This window comes from Felis catus, chromosome F1 (genome assembly GCF_018350175.1).
Source record: "Felis catus isolate Fca126 chromosome F1, F.catus_Fca126_mat1.0, whole genome shotgun sequence".
NCBI classification, from domain to species: Eukaryota; Metazoa; Chordata; class Mammalia; order Carnivora; family Felidae; genus Felis; species Felis catus.
In genome coordinates, this window is record NC_058384.1 from 54,501,710 (window position 1) to 54,517,610 (window position 15,901).

The 15,901-nt window shown below is 40.9% G+C and overlaps 1 protein-coding gene across 9 annotated transcripts in view; it reads right to left on the bottom strand.

Moving 5' to 3' along the window:
* The window catches only part of ESRRG (estrogen related receptor gamma), a 628,903-nt gene that overhangs the window by 564,432 nt on the left and 48,570 nt on the right, over window positions 1-15,901 (bottom strand). Inside the window, exons 1-2 of one of the 9 annotated variants that reach the window (XM_045048794.1) lie at window positions 7,944-10,099; window positions 6,657-6,734 (exon numbers count right to left, since the gene is read on the bottom strand). The exons of 7 other annotated variants lie outside the window; for them this stretch is intronic. The gene's annotated coding sequence lies outside the window, so the exon portion shown is untranslated. Of the gene's footprint in view, window positions 1-6,656; window positions 6,735-7,943; window positions 10,100-15,901 lie in introns of those variants that run through there. One more of the 9 variants, XM_019822193.3, reaches the window with a different exon arrangement.

The following is a 15,901-nucleotide window of genomic DNA, read 5'->3' on the forward strand; positions in this document are numbered from 1 at the left end:
AACACAGTCAGAAGAAAATGATTCATCAACAAGCACAATTACTCTCAGGCGTCTTCACTCAAAACTGGCCATGTGGTTCCATGACCTTCTAAAGGAAAAGATGGAAAGCCACCTTTACTCCCTTTCAATTCCTCCTCTCCACTTCTACCATTTTAACACTGAAAAAGGGTAATTGGGAAGGTACCTTCTCCCCCTCCCCAAAAAGGACCCTGGGGCCTTTGCCTCCTGGCCTAACCTCAGGGATTTTGCTTAAACTGATTTAAGAAGGTGGGCTGGCTTGACATCAACCTTGGAAATTACAAGGATTTCTGCTTCTCTTTCCTTGGACGACATCTCAGCATTCCTCACACAACAGTTTGGTACCTCCCTCTTTTCCTGGTCCCCTATACTTACCCAAACCCACACCCTCAAGACAAACATGCAGAGTGGGAAGTACCTCTCGGAAGGGGACTCCATCTGCTCTACAAACAGAATGCCAGTCGGACATAATGTGGGAGCAGCAGGCTACTGTCTGGGGAAGACACCATAGCGGCTGGTGGACCCCAGGAGGCTGAAGCACAAGAAGGCACAGGATTCTCTCCAGTGCACAGCCTGGAACCTGGGAGGGGGAGCGGGGAATGTTGTAAACCACAGCCCTTACACCATTCCTTAAAGATCGGATGATGGTATTCCAGACTGCAAAGCAATAGCAAAACCTGAATAAAAGGGCCCTCTCTTTCCATTTCCCAGACAGGCCCTCATTATGCACACAAGTGTGACCCTCCTCTCTCCGTGTGTCCCCAAGTTCTTAGAAGTTGGTTAAGTGATAACCATACCAATTGAAAGAGATCATCACAGGAAAGGGAAAAATCTTTTTCTGGAGGCTCAAAACCAGAGAATGACCTTCATATCTGCTATAAGTTGCTATGATTTTAGGAAGATCATTTAATCTCTGCAAAACACAATTTCTTTATCTGTAAAATTGGGAATAAAATGTGACTTATTTAAGTCATAAGATTTTTTTTTTGAAAATCAATTCAATAACAAGTAAAAACTACTTTTAAATAAAAAGCATTAAATATTACTAAACACCAAGTCTCCTACATATAGATTAATTCAACTTAAGCCTACAGTTGCAAAAGCACAACACGACTTTAGAAAATCATCAGTGTTGGGACACCTAGGTGGCTCAGTCGGTTAAGCGACCGACTCTTGATTTTGGATCAGGTCAGGATCTCACAGTCTGTGAGACTGAGCCCCACAGTGGGCTCTGCTCACGAAAACAGCTTGGGAGTCTCTCTCTCCCTCTCTCTGTGCCCATCTCCCATATGCATGTGCTCTCTCTCAAAAATAAATTAAAAAATAGAACATCTTCAGAGTTAATATCTGAAAAAGCCAAAAGATGGTTCTACATTATTTGTCCCTATGTCAATGTACCCATAATTCTTTCTTCCCACATGTCTATATCTTGGTATGAATCTCTCTGTCTCCAAAGGCAGCATGATGAAGTAGAAAAGTACACTGCATTTAAAGGTACAATACCATAATGTAAATCTTAAAACCATTATTTTCAGTTTTGTTGTCTTGTAAAAAATAATGTCTAGAATCAGGGTGATGATCCTAGACCATCTACCTCCAGAACTGCTTGTGTGCTAAATGAGAGACATCTAATTATGCCTCTGCCTTGTTCTCTCTCTCTCTCTCTCTCTCTCTGTCTCTGTCTCTGTCTCTCTGATTCTGCTTCTGTCTCTCTCTACCTTGTCTACCTCTTCCTCATTATCCTTTATCCTTTTCCACCTCTGTCTTTCGTATTTTCCTGTCCAAAAGATAGAATTAAGTTATATTTCTAGATTTTTTTATTGAATAACTAAATTAAGTTGCTTTTTATTATCACCATCTTCTCTGTTTCTGGTTTGAGTCTTTTAAATGTGCTAGAGTAAATACATTTCATGATTCTTGGGTCTCTCTTTCATTCCAGAAAATACACCTTTCCCACCACCTCTGAAAATTGTCTCCAACTTAATGAGGCAATGTGGAGAAGAGACATAGGGAAGATTATACATTGGAGGCTTGGCTCTGTCACTCACGAGCCAGGTAAGTTCTATCCCCTCTTGGAGGTTCAATTTTCTCATTTATAAGATGGGGGTAACACTATCTCATAAGAGTAATGGGGGAATTAGATCAATTAAGATGCCATGTAAAACAAATGGCATAATCCCTGGTTAAATGGTGAGTGCACAATAAAGAGCAGCTTCTATTATGTTAAAACTAAAAAATCAGTTCTATGCATTAACGACACCAAGGATAACATTAATAATGGTAATTTGGGGAGAGAATGGGATACTACCCATGAAACAGCATGGAGATGGAAATCTCTAAAAAGTGCCAGACACGTTTTCTTAGTGCTTTGTACGTGTTAACCCATGTAATCCTCACAACAATCATAGGGAGTGGGTGCCATTATTATTCCAGCTAAAGGTGAGGGAACAGACTTATAAGAGTGGTTCCCTCGTTTCCTTAGATCATCACAGCTAGTGAGCGGTTGGTCCAAAATTGAAACCCATGTAGTCTAGTTCCAGAGCTGTGCTGTAAACCATCTTTCAAAATCACATGCCTCCAGGAAAGACGGCATCTTCTAGACCAGCTGGTATGTTGCCAGTAATTTGCTACCAGGAGTAAAGTACGGAAGTCTGCTGGTTACTCTCTTTTTAATGGAAAGGAGTGTAGTTGCATTTACAAAATTCACTGGTCTTGGTCACCACATCTGCATTTCCTTTCTAGTGTAGGAAGGAGAGCAGTGCAATCCAAGCCAAAGCTTTGGAAGCTGCTTATGCCCTGGGCTCATCTGTGGTACGTACACATCACCTATCAACATCAGCATCCTTGTCGTCACCACCACCACCGATATCATCACTCCCGTGATAATATTACTTATTGATCACTATCTGACAGGCACGCGGCCATTCTTCACGTATGTTTTCTGAATGCGTTGCAGTAGAAGAAAATGTTGAAAACCACTGAGCTACACCATTCCAGATGCAGACATAAAGCCGTTCCCATGATTCTACCACTGATGACGCCACCACTGACCTTGGAAAGGAAAGAGGAATGGCTATAACGTTCGCTGACATCCACCTTGTGTCAAGCATCGGACAAGACACTTTACGTATGTAATCTTACTTAATCCTGAACACAACCTAAAATACAAGCATTAGAGTTATTTTAATCCCAGTTTTACAATGAAGGAAACCACAGCTCGGAATGGTTAAGTGTCCTTCCTGAAGATCACAGGGTTTCTACATTATGGCTTCAGGAGTAGAACCAGACCCATATTACTCTTTTGAGCCATCCCTTTAGGAGAGTTTCATCATTTCCTAAACTAGATTTTTTTCCCACTATAATATAAGCTCTCTCTTTTGGCAGGAGCCCCCAAAGAACACTAGCTTGGGCATCAGAAACCCCAAGTTCTAGCCCTGTTTTTACAACTCCTAAGTTGTGTGACTTTCAGCAAGTTGTTTACCCCTTAATATAAAGAGTTTCCAGCTCTAACTCCCACACTCTATGATGTCCCTAGAAACAGACAGAAGATACCTGCTGCCACTCATATATCAGTTCTGATCACAAGCTTTTTCTCTGCCCTTGGAAGAGAAGATTACAGAGAGGGGCCCACTGCCTAAGTGAGCTTGTTGACCAGAATATCAGACCAGGGTGGCGAAGGCAAAGGCGAAGGTTGGCTGGGGAGTGTGAGAAAGTCGTCCACCTTGCAGCTGTCCCTGCCTGAATGGTACCACAGATAAACAAGAGTCCCCCTCCAGAGATCTCTGCTGGCACCTTGTCTTCATTCCTTTCTGAAAAAAAAATTCATATCCTTGTGAAGAATGTATCGCCTTCTACACACAACTGCCAAAAACCCAACTGTAGGCAAAATCCATCTGACAAAATCCCTTAACCGCTTTGATTCAGTTCTTAAACGAGATTAGTTGTTGGAAGGTCACCGAGAAGCCATCTACTGCACACTGCAGCTTGGGGTTTCAAAGCTTTCAGTACTAAGGGAATCTCCGTGCTTGATGTCCCTTCTCTCCAGGCCGTTTAATCAATGAATCAACAAACAGTTACTGAGCAAGGCTTCCCTGGGGTCTGCAGGTCACCTCAGATGTACCTCTCCGGTTCAATAGCAGGAGGAAGAAAAACAGATTTTTCTGACTCCTCTTAAACTTTCCATTTATAAAATCAGAGCTAGCATGAAAGGACCATGGGTCTCCTGTTCTTTTTTCTCTTCCTTGAACGTTGATGGTTCACAAAGAACAATAAAATGTTATATAGTTGAGATAATATATAAGAGATAACAGGAAGGAAGGAAGGAAGGAAGGAAGGAAGGAAGGAAGGAAGGAAGGAAGGAAGGAAGGAAGGAGGGAAAGAGGAGAGAGGGAGGAATAGAAGGAGGGAAGGAGGAAGGGAAGGAAGGGAAAGAAAGAGGGAGGAAATAGAAGGAGGGAAGGGGGAAGGAGGAAAGAAAGGAAAGGAGAGAAGGAGGAAAGAGAGAAGCAGGTGCTTAGGTTTCAGGAAGGTCAAAGGACACAGTGAACGTGCACACAGTCCTCTCAAGAAATGTCTCCTTGGTAGCACATAACCTCCATGTTTGCTAGCCTGTTAATTATTACTGCTCTTTAGTGCATATAATTATCTGCCACTAGTTTTAAGCTTTTAGGATTGATGTAATTATGAGTCTCTTATACCTTTAAGTGTCCTTCTGCTCTCAGCTCTAGCAACAGGATCATAGACAAAATGTGCATGTTGCCTCAATACCCAAAGCATCAGAAATCTTAAATTAAAAAAATAATAATAATTTTCTTGAATAATTTGCACAGAAATAAAAAAAAACACAGCAATAAAATACTACTTTCAGCTTTTGGTAAATGTTATCTAAAACACTACACTGTGCTACAAACTGAATCACCATGTCCCAAGTGATGACAACTTAATGTAGCGCACAATTGTAGAGAAAGACCAACTTAGGGTGTTAATACTGTCTTTCTCTGGCCCAACACTAATAGCAGGATTCTATTTAGGCATACGTTTCCTCAATTAAAAAAAAATAAGGAAACTAGCAACAGCTTATTGGACACTTACTATGTGCCAGATGTGATAGGATCTTCTTTAACCTTTTCCTTCACCCACTGCTGTGTATTACTATCTTCAATCTACAGATGAGGGTACGGAAGGTCAAACACATGAAGTAACAAATCCTAAGCAGAGTGAGGTCCAGAGAAAAGACTGCAACCCAGGTCTGACTCCAAAGGTTTTGCCACTAGCCACTTTATTCTTATCCTTCGACTAGGAGACTCAAGGCCAGGAAAAGTAAGAACAATGTATTTTTAATTATAATTTACCCAAAACCCTATTTGTGGTTTCTACATCTGCTTTGAAATTGCACCCTTTTCCCTCAGCGTGAAATACTAGAATCTCTTCTTTCATTTATTTTTGATAAGCAAAGCTAGTATTAGAATAGTAAACCGTGAGGTCACAGCTAACCATGACATTCTGAAGAATTCTTCAGTCTAAGCATGCAGTGAGGCATTCCAACGTCTTAAAAAGCTTAATTTTTTTTAAATAAAGCTTAAATATAAGCATTATGTTAACACAGGTTTAAAGAAACCTCCAGTTCACTAGATAAAACTCTTTAGCGTATATAGAGGGGCTGATGCTCTTACATCCTCCTGAGACTCTAAATTACACACCAGGGCTTTTTCACGTGTGGACTGGGCTATCAAAGTGGAGGCAGTAATAGACAAATCAACACCTGAACTTCCATTACTCCATATGACATCTGTACATGTGCCATTATGCATCTATTCAGAAGTATCTGTATGTGAAAAGGAGGTAACATATAAACACAGCATTATCTTTTATTCTGGGAGGAGACGATTATGTGTACCACCTGCGTGTGGCAGGAGGTGTGGCTCCAGAGACCAGTTCAGGTCTGTTTCACCTTGAGACTCGACACACCTAGAGGCAAGTCTTTTGCTTAAAGTGCCTGTGGGTGCCCGTGAATCTCCAACACAGCGACTGAGCCCCCTGGTTCCTACACACTGGTCTGCCCTCCAAATCTGGCTTCTAAGGCTCCCCCTCCTCCCCCAGCTTTCATAGCTAGAGTTTCGTCTTTCATTTTCTTTTAATAAGCATAGCTGCTATCAGCACACCGGATGAGCCACGAGGTTAACACTTAACCCAGGTACAGGTCGTTAGTATTTCTTGGTGGGAGGCAAGTCTATGAATATACTAATTTTCACATACAGCAAACCATCTCTACCAGAGAAATGCAAACGGTATTGTTCAACTTGGTCCTTGTCAAGCCCGGCCAAGGTCTGCGTGTGGATGAGATCCTGAAGTTAGGCACAGTACAGCTCCCGGGATCTGCATGTGCTCATTACCATACTGCAGAAGTTGCTTCTGAAGCAAATAACAGTTTTCAGAAAGATCGAGGTTACAAAATAATCTAGAGACTTGGGCAGGGAGAGAAAAGACAACTGTATCACAGAAAAGCTAAGGAACAAAATGACCTATTCCTCTTACATCAAAGCTTGAGGACTCCTAGCACACAATTAGCATGACCTTCCACGAAGGGAGCCCTGGCATACACAGATTTCCTTTTTTGTTTCTAAAATAAAGGTACTTACCAGTGAAAATCCATAAGTCACCACACTGTGCTCGGGACTGCACCGGCCACCCTCCTCCATGGAAGCAGAGCGTGGGACCTGCCAAGTTTGTGAAGACATCTACTTGGGTTGATTGGAAAGAGGTGTGTGGGGGTGGGGGGTGGTGGGGAGAAAAGAAAGACTTTCCCTTTAAAACTGAACAGAAGCAGATACCACATCACATGACCTTTTACCGTAATTTCTATTAAAATCATTTCATGTCTGGTTGCCTCTGCTCTCCTGGCTCATTTGTATTGTTTACAACAAGTCATTGCACTGGCAGTTAGTGGTGGCCGAATCCATGGTTACCCGTTTTTACATTCACTAGTTAAATGGCATGCAGTTCTGCTGTGGCTTTCAGGGAGCAAGCTCTTAAGAAACCACAATCCAGCTATCAATCAGACTAATCTGAGAGAAATTAATCTTATAAACATAAGTATTGGCGCATATTAAAAATTGATAGAAAGGGGGCACGGGCTTTTATTGGTTGGAGTGACGAAAGTGGACAAGCTAAGATTTCACTTAGAGTCTCAGAGTATTCAGTCTGTGGTCTACATCTGACAGCCGTTCACGTTGTGCATCTAAAAATCTTTCAAGGGTAATACGACCCCCCTTTAAAACAAGTCCTGCACCCCCTCAAAATTTTGTGAGCATTTATTTCAGGTGAATGCTCTTAGGATCTAAAGAGCACCCAAATACAGGTTTAACCACGGCTGCAATCCCAGCAAAGTAACTTAAACACATACATGCAAGACAGTAAAATACCAAACAGACAGCACTGGGTAGGATTCAATTAAGACAAAAACCTCGGTGGAATGCTCTTTACGAGTAAATTAGAACTGCAAACTAATATGTTTTATTGAGAGCAAGAACGATACAAATTCATTCTATCATCTGTGAATTTACGTGGTTAATTCTTTAAAAACATTCCCCACAGCAAACTTGTTTCTCGAGATGGACATGACCAACAATTATCATTGCTAATAAAAATTTAGAAGTTTTATAGTTTAATGCCCACAGTAATTGTGCCACAAGTAACATCTAAATGCTAAATGAGAACAGCAAATAGTTAAAGCTAACATATTACAACCCCATCTACTGCAAAGTCACTGTATCAGAAGCTAGAATTGATTTGTTTCCTCAGAACGAATTGAAAATGAACGTAACACAACGTCGGAAAAATCCCTCCTGCACTGCTAATCGGATATTGTATAATGGTTGATTGCAGCTTTGCCCTGTGCTATTGCTGCCTAAATCATACATACTTACACGTTCTGGGTTCTTCCAAGAGTTTGGTGCAGTTTCAAGGACAAATGTCTTAAGGAAGCCTCTCTACTGTGCAGCAGGGAGCCTAGCTCGGATCTGATGACAAGAGAACAGTGCTAAATCTGACAACAGAGAAGGAAACTTCCTGCGTGAAGAAGAGATCTTGGAAAGTCTCAGGGTGAAAAAGGCTGCTTTAACTGTGCTGGTTGATTTGCTCCCTGGTTGTATATACACAGTAGCAGCTGATCTGTGTTTGCAGCCCTGCAGAAAGGAACCTTTACTGAAAACCAGTGGCATCACATTTCAGCGGAGCTGGTGCCGAGTTCTGGAGAGGAGAGCAACCTTTGACAACTTCACACAATTCAACCCAGCCGACTTACCACAGGTCGGGGACGAGAAGTGTCCCCCCCGCTGGGTTTCATCGCGGGTATGTTAGCGCAGTTCCTGGGAAACCAAACACCGTTACCAACTGGACTCTGGCGACCGTGTGAGGTATTCTCTGGACTTATCTTCAACGGAGCCTCTATCTCTGCTGTCCCTACCTACCGTGGACCGTATTGTCACAGAACGGCTTCTAAATGCATCCCAGGTTTTAAAGTGCATCTCCTTCTGTTTCTTATAGAACCCTTCGAATCCACGGTGTGTTACTAATCTTGGCCAGTGACATTCTTCTGATGTCCCTCACAAATAAGCTGAGGGGGAAAAATACAGGATAGGGTAGGGTGGTAATTCATTCTGCATTCTGCTTCCCACTTCAGAGACTGGAGCTTTAACATGACTGTTTTGTTGGAGGCCATTTTGTGACCGTTCATTACAAATTGGGCACGGCTGCAAACTTCACTCGGTAGAAGCCCCTAGTGAGGCTCTGTCGTGAGGCTATAGGGACACTGAGAGGAAGCGAGCGATGAAGGACGTGGAATCTGCTGTTCAGTAGTGGAGTTATCTTCTCTACCACCCTTACTAGAGAAAAGAATGGAGATTCTAGACTTTGCTAACTCTAAGAGTGAAAGCAAGAGGGTGTAAGAGACAGAAAGAGTGAGGAAGAGGGAGAGAGAGACACTGACTTACTACCGGTTGCTGTAACAAACTTAATCCAAGGCACTGGTTAACCACTTGGTTATCTGTGTGTTTCTTGCTGCCCTTCTTCTCCCTCCTGTCCCTATGACAAGTCTAGGCTGTGGTATATTACATGGTATTTTCTCTCTATTGTGCGTTTTACTTCAAAGGGCAGAAATCAGAACTGACAGTTTAACAAAAGGCCACATTAAATGTGTCAGGAGGCATAGGGAAATGCTCTCCTACTTATCTGAAAGCCAGTCCAGGAGCTGCCTGGGCAACTGGTGAATTATCCAAGGCCTTTGCTATTCATTTTGGCCACGCTGTTGTTCAAAAATAATATTGCCCTGACATTTGAGAGCCCACATAATGTAATAAAAGAATCCGGGCTCTGGTGCCGGGTAGATTTAGCTCCTTATCCTGACCCTGCTACTTCCTACCTGCATGAGGTTGAGAGTTACCTAAAATCTCTGAACGTTTCCTCATCTATGAAATGGCAACAGTATAGCTACCGGAGGAGATTGCTGTGAAGAGGTAAAAGATAACACATGTCAAGGGCTCACTACAATGCCTGGCATGCATGCATTTACAAACATTTACTGAGCCTCCTCTGGGAGACAAGCACACTGCCACACACTGCGGGGGGGGGGAGGGGGGTAGCCACAAAGTCAACTGAGACATGGTCCCTATTCTCTAGGGCAGTCTACAAGAGCTCTCTCTTTCTTCCATCCTTCCTGTAGTTTGCATCGTCTCTATCACAAAGCAGAAAAACATTTTCAAATACTTTTCTCATTTGGTCCTCATAGCAGTCTCAGGAGGCAGATGAAGCTATACCCAATTTGCAAATGGGAAAACCACAGCTTAAAGGAGTGAGGGTCACACAGCTAGGAAACGGCAGCCTGAAAGGCAGCCCAAGTTCCGACTCTGTTGCGTACTCTTCAGAGTATGTATATGAATTTGCCACAGAGCATTCATTTGTTTTCATACTTCTATATTATACCCTTATCCTTATTGTACTATTTCATGCATATAGATTGTACTTCCCTAAAGGTCTACATGGACAGACTGTACCTTAAAATTACCTTGTGTCCTCCGACAGATGTACCATGATACTAAGCATACTATGTATTTAAATTTTTTCCTAGATTTACTTTTTTTAATGTTTATTTATTTTTGAGAGACAGAGTGTGAGTGGGGGAGGGGCAGAGAGAGAGGGAGACACAGAATCTGAAACAGGTTTCAGGCTCCGCACTGTCGGCACAGAGCCTAACGTGGGGCTTGAACTCATGGACCGTGAGATCACGACCTGAACCGAAGTCGGACGCCTAATTGACCGAGTCAGCCAGATGCCCCCAAATTTTCCCATATTTAAAAGAAACTCAAGCTGAGTCCACTTTACTGTCTCTAATCAACGTCACGGAAAGATAGAAATCCCCAAAAAATAACGATTTAGAGGTTACTTGTGGCCTTCCAGGACTCATGCCATCTATGTTTTCAATTATTTCCGAATAATTATATACATGCCAAAGTTTTCAACATTGCCTCATAATTAAACCACCCAAAGATCTCTCTCTTCATATATATTCTGTGCATTGAATTTTCATAAAAGCGATGAAATATTTACTGTTAATTTCAAACTTGATCCCAAGACGTTCTGATTTCTAGGTTCACTTCAGTTTCTAGGTTAACAGATCACAAAGTATAGAATTCCATTGGTCATTATCTTGTGAATCAGAGCAGAGCATTGGGCAAGTCTCAGGTAGAATCCAAGAAAATTGTCGGATCTGTTTTTTTTAGTATAGTACCTATACCAACAGCCCAAATTTCTTGAATCATTGTCTATCTACTGCTTCATTTTATGCTTTAAAATGCAGTCCAATTCTGATGGAAGAATTGGCTAGACATTTATCAGTGAATCATACATAAAAATAAAAATACTTTTGAAAGACATCTATATAGTATCTAGAGCTTGGAGTTCAAATCATGTATTATGTTAATTAGTTCTGTTGTATCCTGGAAATCTTTTTTTTTAATGGAATTTATATCATTATTACAAGTACTTACTGCCAAACAATGATTCCTTCAGCCTTAACAAAAATCCAGGAAATTCAGATTATGATCAACATCATGGCAGAAGTGCAAATGACGGGCTGTGTTTGAGACAAGGAAAACAATTTTTGAATGTTCTCTTTCTGTTTCCAGAGTCATTCATTTTTCTAGACAAGCTGTGGCCATCAGCAAGAGAAAGTAAATATGCTCCCTAGGTACTGACATTGTATATGTTAAAATATGCCATGTTCAACTGCCCAGCTGCATACTATTTCCTGCTTCCTCCCTAAACACAGTAATACAGAAAAGTACCTACCACAGTTCGAGACTACAGTGAGCAAGAAATATGCCTACTAAAGACCACCCCGGAGCCAAAAATTGGCCTAGGACTCTGTCAAACCTGGGTTGACCCAATGACATTTCCTCATCACATAAAACTAAATATAGGGTTTTTTTTTTAATGTTTATTCATTTTTATCTTGAGAGAGAGAGAGAGAGAGAGAATAAGCAGGGGAGGGGCAGAGACAGAGGGAGAGAGAGAGAATCCCAAGAAGGCTCCGCACTGTCAGCGCAGGGCCTGACGTGGGGCTCAAACTCAGGAACCACAAAATCATAACCTGAGCCGAAGTCAAGAGCCAGACGCTCAACCACCCAGGCGCCCCCATAAAACTAAATATAGTTTTCAAGAGCTTTTATACCCATGAATCTCACTCAACTCTCACAGCCAACTTGTAGAGAGATATTTCTATTATTTACCTTTTTACAGGCAGGACAAATTCAGAGAATTTAATGATTTCACAAGACCATACAGGCAATAAATGACCCAGAAAAATGCTAAAATGGATGCTCTAATTTGTAAGTATTCCCACACAACTAACATCCTGTACTTTCCCTTCAGGAAGAATGTGCATACATTAGTTTCCCCCTTTTTCCTTGTGGTTTCTCATCCAATGAACAATTAAATGCAGACCAGACTTACACACACACACACACACACACACACACACACACACACACACACACGTGTGTGTGTGTGTGCACATGCACTGCCTCTCCTATCTTCATATGCCTTCCGTCTTCACTTCTCCCACTTCTTGGCCAATTACTTCAGAGAATAATTTTTCTCTCCATTTTTCTTCACTCTTCTGCCTTTCAGTGCATTTGGGTGTCAAAAAACAAATCTTATCACAGGTGATAAACTTAGAAAGAGTGCTAATGCTACACTCTTCCAAGGGAAAGAAAAGCCATATACTTCGCAAGCAGCCTCTAAAAATCCTGAAAGTTTCTAAAAATCCCTTTCACACACTCTGCAATAGTTTCCATCTATCTTCTTAACTTCCAGTTATATGTGTGTTTCTCTTAAACATCAACCCTCCAGAGTCTAGATAAATGATAAACTATCATTCAGTTTTATTGCCTTTATGTTATGTTTATCACTTGTATCATAATAGAACTCTTTTTCATATTTTTTCATCACTGATATACAATATTTCACTCCAATAAGTTAACATAGGCTTTTATAGTCTAGCCTAGGAAAGTAGTCAGCATTTAAGATTGTTTTATGTAGGGGAAAAAAGTGAGTTTTGAGCAGCCAAGAATTGATCTACAAATGAAAAGTTTTTATGTAAACCCGAGTGTCCAAATTTTGTGAGGTTTTCATTTCAAACCACTGCACCTGAGCTCCTTTCCTACTCTACCTGCTAATTTTTCTGATCATGGCAAAGGCCAGACTTCAGTAAATAATTAGTTTTATCGAATGGAAATAAACAGGAGTATAATTAATTGGTTGATTCATTACTAATCAATCACTTAATGCAGAATCACAGAAACGAAGTAAGGTGGAGACCATCAAGTCAAACCCCTTCGTCTGGAAATGAAGAGCAAGAGTTCACTGGTCTTGGATAAAGAAGATAACCAGATCATACTAGAAACTATGCTCAGGACCATTTCAACCGATCCTTAGCTGAAGATCGATGTTCAGGCATATACACATTAGCGAAAGAAAGCAAATGTCTAAATGTGAGGATGTCTGATCCAAAGGATCATCAGGTATTATGTCCCGTTTCTACAACCTTTGGAAAATAAATGTTCATAGTAAATAGAAAATGAATTTCTAATCACTGAATTAAACTATTCATCTAAATAGCCAACTTTGGATTTCTCTCCACACATAATAACTTGGAAAAATATATAGCCTGTGTTTACTATAGCCACAGTCTCTAAGAAGAGCTATAACCCGCTAACAATTTTCCTGATTTATGTCTGAAAACATACAGGGCATGAAATGATTTCTGCAACCTTACGTTTTCCTCAAGAACACTGGTAGACAGAAGATATATTCCAAAAATCATGTTGGATTGCTTGTTAAAGCTCCTTTTTTAATAGAAATGTGTGATAAACAATTGTGCGCTCCCTACCAAAAAAAAAAAAGTCATTAGATTTTTCCCCATTAAGAAAGGAAAGAGAAAAGAGGAAGGGAGAAAAGGAAGAAAAGAGGAAGGGAAGGACGGAAGGAGGGAAGAAACTCTGATAAAAGGATCTATTTTCTTATAATGTTTATATTGTAAAAACTGATTGCCTTCTTAAGAAAGTGCAATAAATATTCTTCCAAAGAGCAGCTTGAGGATAATGTATGGTTATATACTGTAACTCACTGTACAAATGGAATTCTTGTTCTTAGTATTTAACATATATGGAAATTTGCTTTACAATCTATAATTGTGCTAATAAAAACAGGTATTTGTGAACATAAATTATACTGGTCATAAACTCAGCCTTATTAACCCAATATATCTTAGAGTGAGGTTGAATGTAAGCGGGCCGCTCTGGTAACACAGATATCTGGAAACACTGCTTATTCTACTGCAGAAGTATCTATCAGAATCAGAATATGAAAGTTTTGCTATGCTTCATACAACGTTAACATCCTGAATCTGAATCTCCAAAACAATGACACATGACTGTGCCAGATATGCATATTTGCCCAGTTAAAATAATTTGTGCAAGGGAAGTAAAACAAGCACATTTATTAATTAGCACCCTTCCTAGAGTCCCATCCAGGGTTATTTATTTCAGCGTGTGTGCCATCGGAAACAGCCATAAGCGTCCGTAAGTAAATAAGATATCTTTGGATCTCCAGTGTCCTGCACTTTATCACAGAGATTCCAAAGACATTCAACCTTTTTTTTTTTATGGTAACTATGATCATTCCCTTGTTTAAATCAACAAAGTATCCTGCGTAACAGAAATATAAGCAAAGGCCTGATTTAAAACTACTGATAGGGCACCTGAGCGGCTCAGTCGGTTAAGGGTCTGACTTCAGGTCAGGTCATGATCTCGCAGTTCGTGGGTTCAAGCCCTGCATCAGGCTCTGGGATGACAGCTCAGAGCCTGGAGCCTGCTTTGGATTCTTTGTCTCCCTCTCTCTGTCTCTCTCTCTCTGCTCCCCACCCCCCCCCCGCCCCCACATTTGCCCTCTGTCTCTTTGTCTCTCAAAAATAAATAAACATTAGGGGCGCCTGGGTGGCGCAGTCGGTTAAGCGTCCGACTTCAGCCAGGTCACGATCTCGCGGTCCGTGAGTTCGAGCCCCGCGTCGGGCTCTGGGCTGATGGCTTGGAGCCTGGAGCCTGTTTCCGATTCTGTGTCTCCCTCTCTCTCTGCCCCTCCCCCATTCATGCTCTGTCTCTCTCTGTCCCAAAAATAAATAAACGTTGAAAAAAAAATTAAAAAATAAATAAATAAATAAACATTTAAAAAAATGTAAAAAAAAAAAACTATTGATGATTCTTCTTCAAAACTACAGGTTTTATACTGTACATAATGGCATAAATACACACTATTAAATACGTGTATAAGGTATATGTGTCAGAGGGAATATGGGAGGTGAGCTTTATACCCAATACAATGGAGGAGGTAAGCTATGGAGCTAGGGGGCTTTCACAACTGGAAATCTTCAGGGTTGAGTAAATGAATGATATCTAATCTCCAAGAAAAAGAAAACTTCCCTAGCTTTGTGATCAAGACACACAGAGACTTAACATTATCACACTGTGCACTTCAGGAATTTTTATTTAAAGATTTGCAAAGGCCTCTCCAGCTACCTGAATCTGAACATCTAAAACCATCAGCCCATATGTCTACGTTCTATGTCAAAGGCCTGTGTTACTTCCTGCAATATCTCTTAAACAAGGGGCACATGGGCTTTGGCTCTCCTTTTGGGCCAACCACCATCATTGATTCCGACACAACGTACTCTTATAAATTAGACTCAAAACTAATCAAAAGAAAAGCATTCCAGAGAAAGGCCCTTACACTCTCCTACAGGACCTCACCCCCCCCCCCCAACTAGCATGACAGCGTGACGAACACGTAGAACTTATTCATAATTCCCTGCATGACTCCCTGATTCCTCAGTCCCACTTACTCTACCGGGATGGCAGTGTTAACCTAAAAACTGAACCGCAAAGTTGAATTATCTCACAGCTTTATAAACCCGACAACAAAGTGACAAGACAAAATTTCTTTGTTCTCACCGGGGCCGGGTACATCATTTTGACTTTATAAAGATACTTTAAAGGAATTTTTTAAAAATCACAATGTTATAAAACTTGGTAATTATTACTTCAAAACGACAGATTCTATTGTTCATGGAGAAATTTTCAGTTGGTTTTCTCACACCAGTGGTTCAACTGAAAGACTGACCAACTGCTCCCTGGAGAAAACAGAAGATCTGCATTTAAATGGAGATAGAGTATTTCCAAATGCACAGTACCTAGAAGGCAGATACTGTCAAGGTTTCTTAGCGAGAATAACTCAAATTGTATCAGGTACATCTCAATGCTGTGGTTATCTCCAT